At 42.2% G+C, this 13,876-nt stretch overlaps 1 protein-coding gene across 2 annotated transcripts in view; it reads right to left on the reverse strand.

Moving 5' to 3' along the window:
• The window catches only part of TMEM132D (transmembrane protein 132D), an 818,999-nt gene that overhangs the window by 289,003 nt on the left and 516,120 nt on the right, over nucleotides 1-13,876 (reverse strand). The gene's annotated exons all lie outside the window — the stretch shown is intronic.

A 13,876-nucleotide genomic window follows, 5' to 3' on the forward strand; every position in this document is an offset into this window, starting at 1 on the left:
GTTTTGGGGATTTAGGGTGGAATTCGCACTATGCCCAGTGGGAATGGTTGCCTGCTCACAAAAGAGCTGCAGTCCCGGAGGAAGCACGCAGTGAGAAGACAAGGATCTTCAGCCTCTGAGACAATGAATGGACTGTGCCACAGCATGCTGACAGGCACTGAAAACCAACTGCATGGAGGACACCGGCTGAGCACAGGTGGCGCATCTGACGGATGCGACTAGCAAGACCTGCACAAGACGACCCTCAGCCAAGGATGAAACATGGTGCTGAAGCCTCAGTACAACTGACGCCTTCATTTGCTGGTGTATAGAAGAAAGTGCTTATTGTTTGTGGGATTTATTTACTTATTTATTTGCACATTATCTGTCTGTCTGTCTATCCATCTATCTGTGTACTTACCACTTTCAGGTGGCTAGCGGCGGGCAGGAAGGTATGAGTGAGAGAGGTGGCAAGAGAATAAACACTACACACATTTGCTTTCTTGTGTGTCCATGGATCCTTTCCTTTAGGGAACTTCCCCTCCCTGATGCATGTGCCTCAAATGCAGCAGCCAATTGCATTACAGGTGTGGGCATGGACCCAGGTTGTCCCAAAGACCCTGCCCCGCCAGTCTTCAGAGTCCCATGGGGAATACGGCACTGGTGTGGGTGCCGGGGGAGCAAGGGTCTTCTTCAGGTGTGACGGGCTGCAAGGTCAAATGGATGGAGTTGCTTGTGGCCATCTCTGCGGCCAAGAGGATGAGTGGTAGCCAGAGGCAAAGAGAAAGGCCTGGGGACATAATTTGAATACTTGGATCCAGCCAGCACTGATGCCAGTCCCAGCCCTGGATGTTTTTAGTTAGACAGATAGGTTAAGGAAGCTCTTTCTTTTTCCATTTCTTTTCTTTTTTTTTTTTTTTTTTCGTTTTTTTGAGACAGAGTCTTGCTCTGTCACCCAGGCTGGAGTGCAGCAGTGCAATCTTGGCTCACTGCAACCACCACCTTCCCAGTTCAAGTAATTCTCCTGCCTCAGCCTTCTGAGTAGCTGGAATCACATGCACTTGCCACCAGGCCTGGCTAATATTTGTATTTTTAGTAGAGATGGGGTTTGACTATGTTGGCCAGGCTGGTCTTGAACTCCTGACCTCAAGTGATTCACCTACCTCAGCCTATCAACGTGTTAGGATTACAGGAATGAGCCACAGAGCCTGGTCTCTTTTTCCATTTCTTTAAAATTTGGGTTGCTGTTGTTTATAATTAAAATACCGAGTGACACTCCTGTTATCTGTCTGGTGGCTCAAAGCTAAAGAAGTGTAATGTCTGTCATATGCAGTTAAAACTCCAACTGAAGATCTACATATGCAAAATGTGTGTGTGTGTGTGTACACATACACAAATACATATGTATATATGCACACATCATGTATAAATACACCTTACACATATGTCTGTACATCTGTGTGAAATATTCCTTAACCCCTTCCACATTCTCCATCCTTGTTTGAGCTTATAAACTGTGTCCTATAACCACGTCTTTTGCATTACCATTCTGTTCATTTGTTTAATTTAAATACCTATTTGCATATTGGCTGCTTTTAGCAGCGAGTGAATGCTTTGAGGATAGGGAGTCTCTCTCCCCCTCTCCCTCCCCGCCTTCCCTTCTTCATTCCTCTCCTTCCTTTCATCTGAACTGTTACTTATTATTATTATTTTTTTTACACTCCACCATACAGACCCCATAAGTTCTGGGTCCTCCATTGACGAGCATTCAGTGACTACCTGATTCGATGACTGTGGGCAGTGTTGCAAACTGTTGACTCAAAATCAGTTCCCTCTTTCCTCCTTACCAACAGAGACCAATTCATTCAAGTTGTCAACCTTTCCACCAAAAAAAAAAAAACCCCAAAAGGCTCTGACATGAGGTCATGTGTATATTTCTGGCCAATCAGCTGTAAGCAGAAATCTACTTCACATAATTTTCAGAAAACAAGTTCTTTGCCTGATAAAGAGGTGCAGTTTTAGAGGACACGTATGCCTCTTATCCTCCCTCTTTCCTCGTTCCCACCTGGAATACTGATGTGATGCAGGAGGCTCAGCTGCCATCCTGTGACAGTGAGGTGGCACAGCAGAAAGATAGGAGGTTGAGACCCTGTGGTATCAATCAGCTGTGATACCAGCCAAGGAGTAGCTACCTTCATCTTCTTGTCTGAGATAAACAAATCCCAAAGTTTAAAGGCTATTCGACTTCGACCTTTGTTCTATGCAGCTGACTGACATCCAAACAGCATAGAGGGCACATGCCTTTCTCTGTATCTGGGCATATCTGTGGTGTCTGTGTGCAGACCTGCCAAAATACAGGAAACAAAGATGGGAAAATAACGTGTGTCTTCCACGACAGAAGGTGACAAAGAGCTCACTGCCCACCTCCCTAATCGATGATCCACCTCTTTAAAATTTCACTTGATTAAATTTATCTGTTCCTCATGCTGCTTTTTTTTAAATTAATTCAGATATCAGTCCTGCTGTATTCACAGTCGGACACCTCAGTCTTGTCAAGTGGATTAGGTAGGAATCATGGCACTCATCCTATGAAACACTACATTCATCTTTGCTGGAATGCTTGGGGATATGATGATAGGAATTGACCATCAGGTCTAAAATGCTCACAGGAAGCTGGGTCTCATCGCGGAAGCTGGCTGCCCCTCTGTCTTTTATTCTTGAAACATCCCACCTAGCCATTGAGAGGCTGTTTGGGGCAAATTTAAATAGTGGGGCTCTGTCTGCCAGAGGGCTAATTTGCAAAGATAGCTGCGTGATGAAAGTGACATGAGACATGACAATTGGATCTTTCAGCAGCAAAGAGAACAACTGAAGTACAAACTGTCATCTGAAGCTACAAACAGGAAAAGGGAGGGGAGAGGCTTCTCTTAAAAAAGAGATTAAAGCCAGGTGAGATCAAGCAATTTTCGCATGCTTGTAAGCTCTCTGTGTCTTGTCACACATATAAGGATATGGTACCGGGGAAGGGATCTCAAATTCAAATGCTGCGGAAGCCAGGTGGGTCACACAGTGGGAGCACAGCCAGCGTGGGACAGTGGCAGGGGTGGGGGCTGTGGCCAACTGTGGCCCTGATTCATGGGGCTCCCCTACCCAGATCCACCTGTCATTCTTGGATAGAATATAGGGTCAGTGTCTTCTGGTGTTTTTTTTCCAGGAGAAAGTCACAAATCTAGTTATCAAACATTGAAAGCCTTGATTTTTAAACACTGTTCACAAATTCAAATTTTCTTAAAAACACCATGCAGGCCAAACAAACAAGCCTTCATACAGGAATTGACACAAAGTCCTCTGGTGTGCAATGTCTTCAGAGAGACATTGAGGAACATTTCATCCTTTGTTGCCCTGGAGCCATGACAGTTAACGATTTTCAAAGAATTATCCTTATTCTCACAAATCCATGGTTCCCAAATGAGGCCAGCCTGTTTGGTCTTTCGTGTGAATGAATGAATTGCTACTTCACTCTATAGTGGCAGCTCTGCCAGCTGTGAGGCTTGGTGGGAGGCGGGAGGCTGGGATTCAGAGCCCCTTGCACACAGAACAACTTGTATAGTCAGGTTCATTTATGAAGGGCCTCCATTAGGTTCCAGCCTTAGTGTTGAAGGTATATTCTTTCCCCTCCAGATTTTATATGAGTTCACTTTTCTTCGTAAAGACTTCTATTCACAATAGCGAAAATATGGAATCAACCTAAGTGTTCATTAATGGATAAATGGATAAACAGATGTGGTTTATAGACACAGTGGAATATTACCCATAAAAAAAGAATAAAATTCTGTCATTTTCAGCAACATAAATGGAACTGGAAGTCATTATGTTAAGTAAAATAAGCCAGGCAGAGAAAGACAAATATTGTGTGTTCTCACTCATGTGGGAGCAGACATAGTGTCTCTCATAAAGGTAGAAAGTAGAATAATAGTCACATGGGGCTGGAAAGGGAAGATGGGAGGGGAAATAAAGAGAAGTTGGTTAATGAATACAAAAATACAGTTAGATAGAAGAACTATGTTTTAGTATTTGATAGTACAATAGAAAAATTATAGTTAACAATAATTAATTATATGTTACAAAATAGCCATAGGAGAAGAATTGTAACATTCTCAACACAAAAAACAGATAAATGTTTGATGTGATAGACCCAATTACCTTGATTCGATCATTATATTGTTGTAGGTACCTCCAAAATATGTACAACTATGACAAATCAATAAAAAAGTACAAAAGACTTCCTAAAACAAAGTCACACTGACTAAGTTTTCAAAAATATTACATTTTAAATTATTGTTGTTACTATGGTGATGATGGTGGCGGTGATGATGATGATGAAGGTGGTGTTGGTGACAATGATGATGATGATGGAGATAATGATGATGGTGGTGGTGATAACGATGGTGATGATTATAATGATGGTGACAATAATGATGTGATGATGGTGATGATGATGTGATGGTGGTGGTGATTATGATGATGACGATGGTGATAATGGAGATGATGATGATGTGATATTGATGATGGTGGTAATGATGATGATGATGTGATAATAGTGATAAAGATGACAGTGGCAATGATAATGGTGGTGATTATGATGATGATTATGATGGTGATGATGATGATGGCGATGATGGTGACAATGATGTGATGATAGTAACAATGATCATGGCAGATGGTGGTGATGATGATGGTGGTGATGGTGATGGTGGTGGTGATGGTGATGGTGATGGTTATGATGGTGTTGATGATGATGATGGTGACAATGATGATGTGATGATGGTGATGGTGATGATGATGGGGTGTTTAGAACTGGAAAACATGGAAGTCTATACATAGCTTTACATATCTGCTGAACCTAGTTCAGTGTGTGGTGATATCAAGAGACTTTCCAAGTCTTGTCTGTCCCCATGTTTCTTGCTGTGTCACATCCACGAGTTGTGAGGCATGTTCTGGGGAATAAGATACATGCTACAGCCCAGATCCTGAGATGCCAGCATTCTTGTTGTTGTGATAGTTAGCATGTGGACCAGTGTGATGGTAATTTTATATGTCAACTTAAGTTAGCTAAGGGATGTCCAGGTAGCTGATAAATGTTGTTTCTGGGTGTGTCTGTGAAGATATTTCTGGAAGAGATTAGCATTTGAGTTAGCAGACTGAGTAAAGAAGATGGACCCTTACCAGGGTGGGTGGGCAACCTCCAATCCAAAGCTGGAAATGCCAAGGAAACAGATTCTTCCTCAGAGCCTCTACGAGGAAGTAGCTCTGCCAACAGCTTTCCTTTATCCCAATGAGACTGACTTCAGATTTCTGACTCTAGAACTGCAGGAGAGCAAATTTGTATTGTTTTAAGCCAGGGGTCCCCAGTCTGTGCACCATGGGCCAGAACCAGTCCATGGCCTGTTAGGAACTGGGCCACAAGGTAGGAGGTGAGTGGTGGGCTAGCAAGTGAAGCTTCATCTGTATTTACAGCTGCTCCTCATCGTTGATGTTACCACCTGCATTCCATCTCCTGTCAGGTCAGGATCAGCAGTGGCATTAGAGGCCACATGGTAGGAGGTGAGTAGTGGGCTAGCAAGTGAAGCTTCATCTGTATTTGCAGCCGCTCCCCATAGTTTATGTTACCACCCGCATTCCACCTCCTGTCAGATCAGGATCAGCAGTGGCATTAGATTTTCATAGGAGTGCAAACCCTGTTGTTTGCACTACAGGGATACTATGCTGTAGTGCAAACTATGCATGTGAGGGATCTAGGTTGTGTGCTCCTTATGAGAATCTAATGCCTGATGATCTGTCACTGTCTCCTGTCTCCCCCAGATGGGACCATCTAGTTGCAGGAAAACAAGCTCAGGGCTCCCACAGATTCTATATTATGGTGAGTTGTATAATTATTTCGTTATATGTTACAATGTAAGAATAATAAAATAAAGTGCACAATAAAGGTAATGTGCTTGAATTATCCCAGAATCATCCCCAAACTCCACTGGTCTGTGGAAAAATTGTCTTCCACGAAACTGGTTCCTGGTGCGGTTCCTGGGGACTGCTGCTTTGAGCCCCTAAGTTTGTGGTAGTTACAAAGGTCATAGGAAAAAAACCAGGAACCCACTTGTTGTTAGAGAGACCGACTTCCTAGTTCAAAGCCTGGGATAACACACTATTGCAAATACTTAGAAAGTCAGGTGCCAAGCTCCTGTGCAGGTGTGTGTACTTGAACAAGAACATTTGAAACAGACCTTTGGAATATGACAGCACTTCATCCTTTATGTGAACAAATCCTTCTAATGGACTTGACTCACCCCCACCCCACCTTCCAACCCTCATTCCAATAATAACTGCATTTAAGTGATAAAAGTTTGGGCCTCATAAACAGTTAGAAACAGACTAGGACCTTGCTCTGAGAATCATAATTTTGTTTTAAAAAATTTAAGCCAGGCGCGGTGACTCACGCCTGTAGTCCCAACACTTTGGGAGGACGAGGTGGGCGGATCACGAGGTCAGGAGATCAAGACCATCCTGGCTAACACAGTGAAACCCCGTCTCTACTAAAAATACAAAAAATTAGCCAGGCTCGGTGGCGGGCGCCTGTAGTCCCAGCTACTTGGGAGGCTGAGGAAGGAGAATGACGTGAACCCGGGAGGCGGAGCTTGCAGTGAGCTGAGATTGCGCCACTGCACTCCAGCCTGGGCAACAGAGCGAGACTTGTCTCAAACAAACAAAACAAAACAAAACAAAACCAAAACAACAACAAAAAAAACATTTAAAAGCGGCAGGAAGCATGTTTAAAGCAGGCATACACATTTCCTTCTTATGTTCAGTGGTTCATCTGTACTGCATTTAGGCTAAGTCTGGAGAGAAAAGACCACGTGCATCCTTAAAAACTCCAAGATATAAAATAAAGCCAAACGGCCTAAGAATTTGGTGAAGTAACATTTTGGAAAAACTGATTATCATTCGATTTGCCATTCTTTCCTTTGCTGCATTGGGGCAGAAAAGCTACGTGGTGCTTAGTGCTTCTGGGAAGGCAAGGAAAAAATGAGTCAATTCCTGGCTTCTAAAGCCTAAGGCCTTAGAGAAATATCAACATAATACATAAATGAAAGAAATAAAGAATAAAAAGGAATGTGTAAGAATGAGTTTCCCTCATTCCCCAAAGAGTAAAGATGCTGTCTTAGTCAGTTAGAGTAGCTAATGAAATACCATAGACTAGTGGCTTATAAACAACGGACATTTATTTCTCAGCATTCTGGAAGATGGAAGGTCTGAGATCAGGGTGCTAGCATGGTCAGGTGAGGATTAGGGCTCTCCTGGCTTGAAGGCAGTGCCTTCTCACTGTAACCTCACACGTCAGAGAGAGAGAGAGAGAGAGAGATTGCCCCTTCTAGTAATGATTCTAATCCTATCATAATACGGTCCGCCATCATTACTTCATTTAACCTCAATTACCTTAAAACAGCTCTATATTCAAATACAGTCACATTGAGGGTTAGGGCTTCAACAGATGAATTTGGGGATGGACACATTCAGTGCATAACAGATGCCTTGGGCTGGGAGTGGAAGGGGATTCAAAGGTGAATTTAGAGGGGATTCGGAGGTCTCTGTGGTGAGAAGTGAGAGGCTGGAGCTGAAGGGAGCAGGTGGAGGAACAGAACCACGGCACAGATGTTCAGCCTTGTTTTCAGGAAACAAGGTGCCACCCAAGGGCTGTGCTAGACATTTTCTAGAGGCTGCCCGTGAGTACTTCCCTTGACAGCCACAGCATGAGGCCTTCCACGTGGCCAGCAAGGACACCAAATTTTGCTCCGAGACTGTTAGACACAGCTTGCCTTACTCAACGTATATAACCTGCGGACCCGACAATATGTCAAGAAGCCTCAGAGAAAGAGGATGGAGGCTGGTATGGTGGCAGTGACTTGGAACACACTGGTGCAAAAACTGTACTTGGGTGGGGCCTTAAGGTCACTCCTTGGAGAACAGCCCACCCAGAAGCCATGAGAGGTGAAATATTTCTAGCTACAGGACATCAGAGCCGTCCCTACCTGGCACCCTCCCTACCAGGGCACATTTCTCAGGGACCTGACCTAGTCTAAGCACTTAGGTTAACCATGTCCCTGCATGGCGGACCAGAGGAATTTTCAAAGCGGGGTAAATCTCAGCCACAACACTCTGCTCCAGGAACTTGGGCTGCAGTACAGCTTTCTTTATTTCACATCATTTCTTCCACAACAAATTCAACAGGAATGTGCCACTTTATGCAAGGGAGATGATAAATCAACATCAAATATGTTATGCTCAGCCTTATAATAATTCAATAAATTATTCAGTACAGCAGTTAGTAAACACAGAACAATTTACAAACAGCCCATTCATGAGATTTTATGGTTCAGGTTAAACATCTGTGGTTGTGTCTACACTGCAGACAAAATTCGTGTTTAGAACAGTGGTTTATGATGTTGGGTGCATATTGGGAATCATCTGGGTCATAAGGTGATACTGATGCTTGGAGTCCCACCCTGAATAGAGTTTGACTTAATTGGTCTGGGGTATGCATTGGGCGTGCCTTGGTATTTTAAAAAATTCCTCCTACGATTCAAATGTAAAGCAGTTGAGAACTACTGGGGTTGTGTTTTAGCTGTAAAAGAAATCAAACTGTATGGAGGAGTTAATCTTACGAGATTTGTGGAGGAAGTATGGAGAGCATGCCCTTTAAATCAGTTGTCCTCAACCTGGACGGTCCAGTAGAATCATACACCAGGACATCAGAACATACAGCAAATATATACCATGACTCAGCCTGGGTCTCCATCCCAGAAGTATTGATTTCATTGGTCTGAGATGTTACCTAGCATCAGGATTTCAAAAGGATCTGAGTGACTGCAACATGGAGCTACTGATTTAAACTGTGGTTCTCAGCTCACTCAGTATGTTAAAATAAGCTGAGAGTTTTACAAACTCATGTTTGAGCCCCAGCCCCAGAAGTTCTTATTTTAAATCGATCTGGACTATAGCCTTGACAATAATTATTTTTAAAGCTTCCCAAGGAATCTTACAAGCACCCAGAGTTGGAAACAAGTGGTGTTAAACATTTTTGGGCAGAAACAGTGATGCTTGGTTGGAACTAGGGTGAGAATGTGATGTTAACATTTCAGAGATAAATGTAGGCATCAGGGCTCTGGTTCCTGGAGAAAAAAGACAGCTATAACTTTTCAGGGGGAAATACAACAATCCCATTTTTAATAGGGTGGCCAGGAAAGGTGCCATGGGCTCTGTATTAGTCCATTCTCATGCTGCTAATAAAGACATACCTGAGACTGGGTGATGCATAAAGGAAAGATGGTTAATGGACTCACAGTTCAGCATGGTTGGGGAGGCTGCAGAAAACTTAAAATCATGGCAGAAGGGGAAGCAAACACATCCTTTATTCTTCCCATGGTGGTAGCAAGGGGAAGTAGAATGAGTAAAAGGAGCAAAGCCCCTTCTAAAGCCACCAGATCTCATGAGAACTCACTATCATGAGAACAGCAGGGAGGTAGCTGCTCCCATGATTCAATTACCTCCAACCAGGTACCTCTCACGACACACGGGGATTATGGGAGACACAATTCAAGATGAGATTTGGGTGGGGACACAGCCAAACCATAACAGGCTGAATTTGTAAGTTTAAGCCCTAACCCCCAGTACCTCAGTATGTGATGACTTAGAGACAGGGCTTTTAAATAAATAAGGGCAAAGGAGGTCATTAGGGTAGGGTCTGTTAAAAGTAAATTAAAATGGAGACTAGTCCTGAATAATCCCTGAGCAGACAGAAGTGGTTAGGCTTCATAAGTGACCTTAATCTTGCTTGGTTTGCAAACATAAGTGAAACTTAACGAGTTATTTCTTGTAAATGTGTGTTAAAGAAAAACAGAACTTAAGTTCAACCAGTCAGAAGCAACCAATAGATATACAACTAGGGGCTTTCCAATGGAATGGAACAAATAAGACAAGTATACAAATATAACCCATTAAATGTTTCCTTTGCTTTACTTCCTTGTGTGTCCCATAAGTCTCCACCTTGTGTTTGCTCAGTGGAATTCCTGAACCACTTCTGGTTTGAAGCTGCCCAATTGATGAATTCCTGTTTTATCAAACAAACTCTTTAAACATTGTATTGTGTCTCAGTTTACCTTTTTAACAAGTCCTGACCTAATATGACTGGTGACCTTAAAAGAAGAGGAGATTAAGAGACAGATGCACACAGAGGAAAGAACATATGAAGGCATCGGGAGAAGGCAGCATCTACAAGCTTCAGAGAGAGGCCTCAGAAGGATCCAAACCTGCCTGTACCTTGATTTTGGCCTTCCAGCCTCCAGAACTGTGAGAAAATAAACTCTTGTTGGTGAAGCACTCCCAGTGTGTGGTGCTTTGTTTTGGCAGCCCAAGCAGACTCATACAGAAGGCTTCTTTGGGGTTTGGGCATTTCCAAGGTGTCATAATTCAAGATGGGGTGTGAGTCAAGGGGAGGTCTTAGAGAAGAGCATTCCGGGCTTTGAAAAAAGCATATGCAATAATTTCTCCATCTCCATCGAGAAATGCTGTTAAAACAAACAGCAGAATAAAATTAACTGTTCTTCTTACTTGCTGAGATGTTGCCCAGGGGACGGTCGACAATATTCCAGTGTCCCTTTTGTGAGAATCCATAAAAGGAATCTTGTTCTGGTCCTGATATTAAGAGGAACTGTGTATCTCTCCAGGAACCACTTTGGTTTCATTTTGTGGTGAGTGTAAATCTTTGACTCAATTGCCTTCTTTTGTCTGTTGAGTATTTACAAAGAAATACGTGGTCCACCTTCCATGACTGTGCAGACCCACATGCTGTGATTTCTGTTATGCATCCTGACTTAGTTTTCCTTTTTCCCATCCATATTTTCCTTCCATGTGGACACCCTTAAGTAATTATTTTACTTTTCTATGGTTAAATATGGTAACCTAGTCACTTTAAATCATTTGTGGAATGAAGTCAGGTATAAGCGATAAAAGATTATCTTAGTATTTTTGACCTGGGATCACCATCTTCACAGAAAGTCAACACATCATGTTATCTTGTCATCTTGACAGCTTCTGCTATTGATGAACAAAGTCCTGAAATTTGCACATACCCCTTTCAAAGACATTTAATCACTACAGCCTCTTTTCTCTTTTAAGGCCATATTGAAATAATCATTTCCTCAAAGTGAAACTTCAAAATACACTGGAGAACAATTAGGTGCCCTGCACCTGAAAGGGGATTGTAATTAAAAGATGAGAAGATGTTTCACTGGTGAGAACATGCACGTGGTCAGCTCAGTTTTGTAGAGGCAGGCGAGGCCAGCCTTTGAGGCATCTTCCACGTCTAACGTGGATATTCCAACGTTGATCAAAGCAACGCTACTTTCAGCTAGGCAGCTCTCTGGGAGCAGTTTCACCACCCAGCACTCTTGAAACTAATTGAAAGCTGTGGTCAGGCTGTGTTCTGAAATGCAGACACTTTTAAAGTTCTCAATAGCTAGGAGTAGATTTCTCAGGAGCTAATCAAAGGTTTTAGGGGGAAACTGAGACGAATAATTTCAAAGTAGTTGAAAGCTAGAGAGCTTTGGTTGAAACAGAAAATTAAATAATGGGGTCTCTCCATGCTTTGCTAGTTCCTTCTCAGGGCTGTCTGCCCTGAAGCACATATGGTCACAGCTCCTGGCTGGTTCTCAATGGAAGAGTGATGCTCCATTTTTCCATTCAGCCACCTACAGGAATCCATTTACTTGCTATAGAAGCTCGGTGAACTGTGGCAGAGCTGAGTGATTTTAAAATGTAGCCATCAGCACCATTATTGCTTCTTGTACTTTTTCAATGGGGACTTAGATTCCATTGGAAAGTTCAATCAACAGGAATGGCGGCCGTTGACGGTGTAAATTTTGAAATGTCTTAAGCAGCTTCAGAGAGGAAAATAACAAATGCAATGTCTCGGCGTTCTTTTCAACCACAATGTGCCTGCGGATATTGTCAGGAGGTTATCACTCAGGAAGGGGGGACACTGAATCAGAGAGGCCTCCTGAGAATATGCTTTTAATTCATCAATGGATTAACTTTAATGAACCTGATTATGGCTAATAAATCATGTTAAATATGTTATCCTGGGGAAAGCTGTCATTCTAATATGTGATTTAATGTCATGGAAATACTAGTTAGTCCTGTCTTTCAGTACTGTTTATTTGAGATCTGAATTTGGCCACGACTCTGCTGTCAGTGATAAACACATGTACACACACAGAGTCAGGAATATATGGGTGGTTAAATTACAGGCTTAATCACTGTACTTCATAAGAACAGAAGAAGGAAAGAGACTGCACAGTGTTTACAGCGGTGCCTGTCTCCTAGGAGACAGCAACCACTAATGAACTATGAATAAATGAATGAATGAATGAAACTGTGATAAAGATGTCTCTGTCCACAGCAAGACATCTGGACTGATAATAACTGGGAAACACAACTGTTGAGCTATTTGAGAATTAAGCGTAAAACCTACATTACCTGACACGTCTGTAGTGGTAATGACCTATGTCCAGATTTCAGTATATCCTGGCCTGTCCTACCCTGGCATAGTTGAGTCTTTAACATCTGAACCTGGCACGATGACGTCTTTGTGCCTGTGTGAGTCTGAATGTTTTTACTGGTGCTGTCACTGGGCAACTATGACCCTTTGACAATGTAATCATCAACCCACTGCAAGGAAACTTTCAGGGAGGAGCACAAGTCCTGGTATGCTCTGAAATCTGTCTACTCACATCTCCTGTTAATACCAATAAAGTGCCAACATCTGACCTGCAGGAGTGGGAATTTCTGGGAAAGAAATTCTGAAGACAATAGTCGAGAATCCTTTTCACAAAATGCTGCCTGTTGAGGTAAGAGGGCCACACTTTGGGAAATGGGTCATGATAATTTACATTTGTGATTCAGAAAAGTTATACTCAATGTGGAGAGGTTGGAAATGCCATAAGCAATTAACTTTGCTTTTTATTTTACTTTTATGTATTTATAAGAGTGACATATGTTTTAAGAAGTTGATTCTAAATGAGTCTAAAAGAGACCTTTTATTAAGTATAAAAATAAAACATGGTGTCATAGTTGAAATGACATAACTTTTGTCTTATTGGTGATCAAAGTAACAATGCATTTTATTATTGATGGCATTTTAGATTCAATAGAATATGGTAATAACAACATCCATTTACATGAAACTGCAATTAATAAACACAGCCTTAAAAACTTATACAAATGCATACTAAACTGCTCATTAGCCTCAGAATTCACTTAGCAGGCAAACGTCTAGAAAAAAAACTTCCATTTATTATAGGAAGTGATTTTAAAATGATCGATACTCAAAGTCTCCACTTTCATCATATTGATAATTAAGTTTTTAATTGTAACTTATACTGATATAATTGTAGTTTCGCATGATCATGTAAGAAATATTAGAAAAAGATCCGTTTGCCCTTTGCCCAGCTTCTCTCAATTGTAACATCTTCTAGAATTCTAGTGCAATATCACAGTCAGCATATGGACACTAAGATAATCCACAGATCTTAGATTTCTCACTTTTACTTGCAGACGTTGTGTGTGCGTGTGTGTGTGTGTGCATCTCTATTTAGTTCTATACCATCTCATCACGTGTGTTGGTTTGTGTCTCCATCAACACAGTCGAGACACTTGGCAGTTCTATCCCCACAAGGCTCCTTCCTGTGGCCTTTCCATAGTCACCTCGCCCTCTCCTGTCCCCCATCCTCATCCCTAATCCCTGGCAACCACTATTGTGTTCTCCTTCTCTAAAACTTCACCCCATTTC

Source organism: Pan troglodytes, chromosome 10, assembly GCF_028858775.2.
Source record: "Pan troglodytes isolate AG18354 chromosome 10, NHGRI_mPanTro3-v2.0_pri, whole genome shotgun sequence".
Lineage (NCBI taxonomy): Eukaryota > Metazoa > Chordata > Mammalia > Primates > Hominidae > Pan > Pan troglodytes.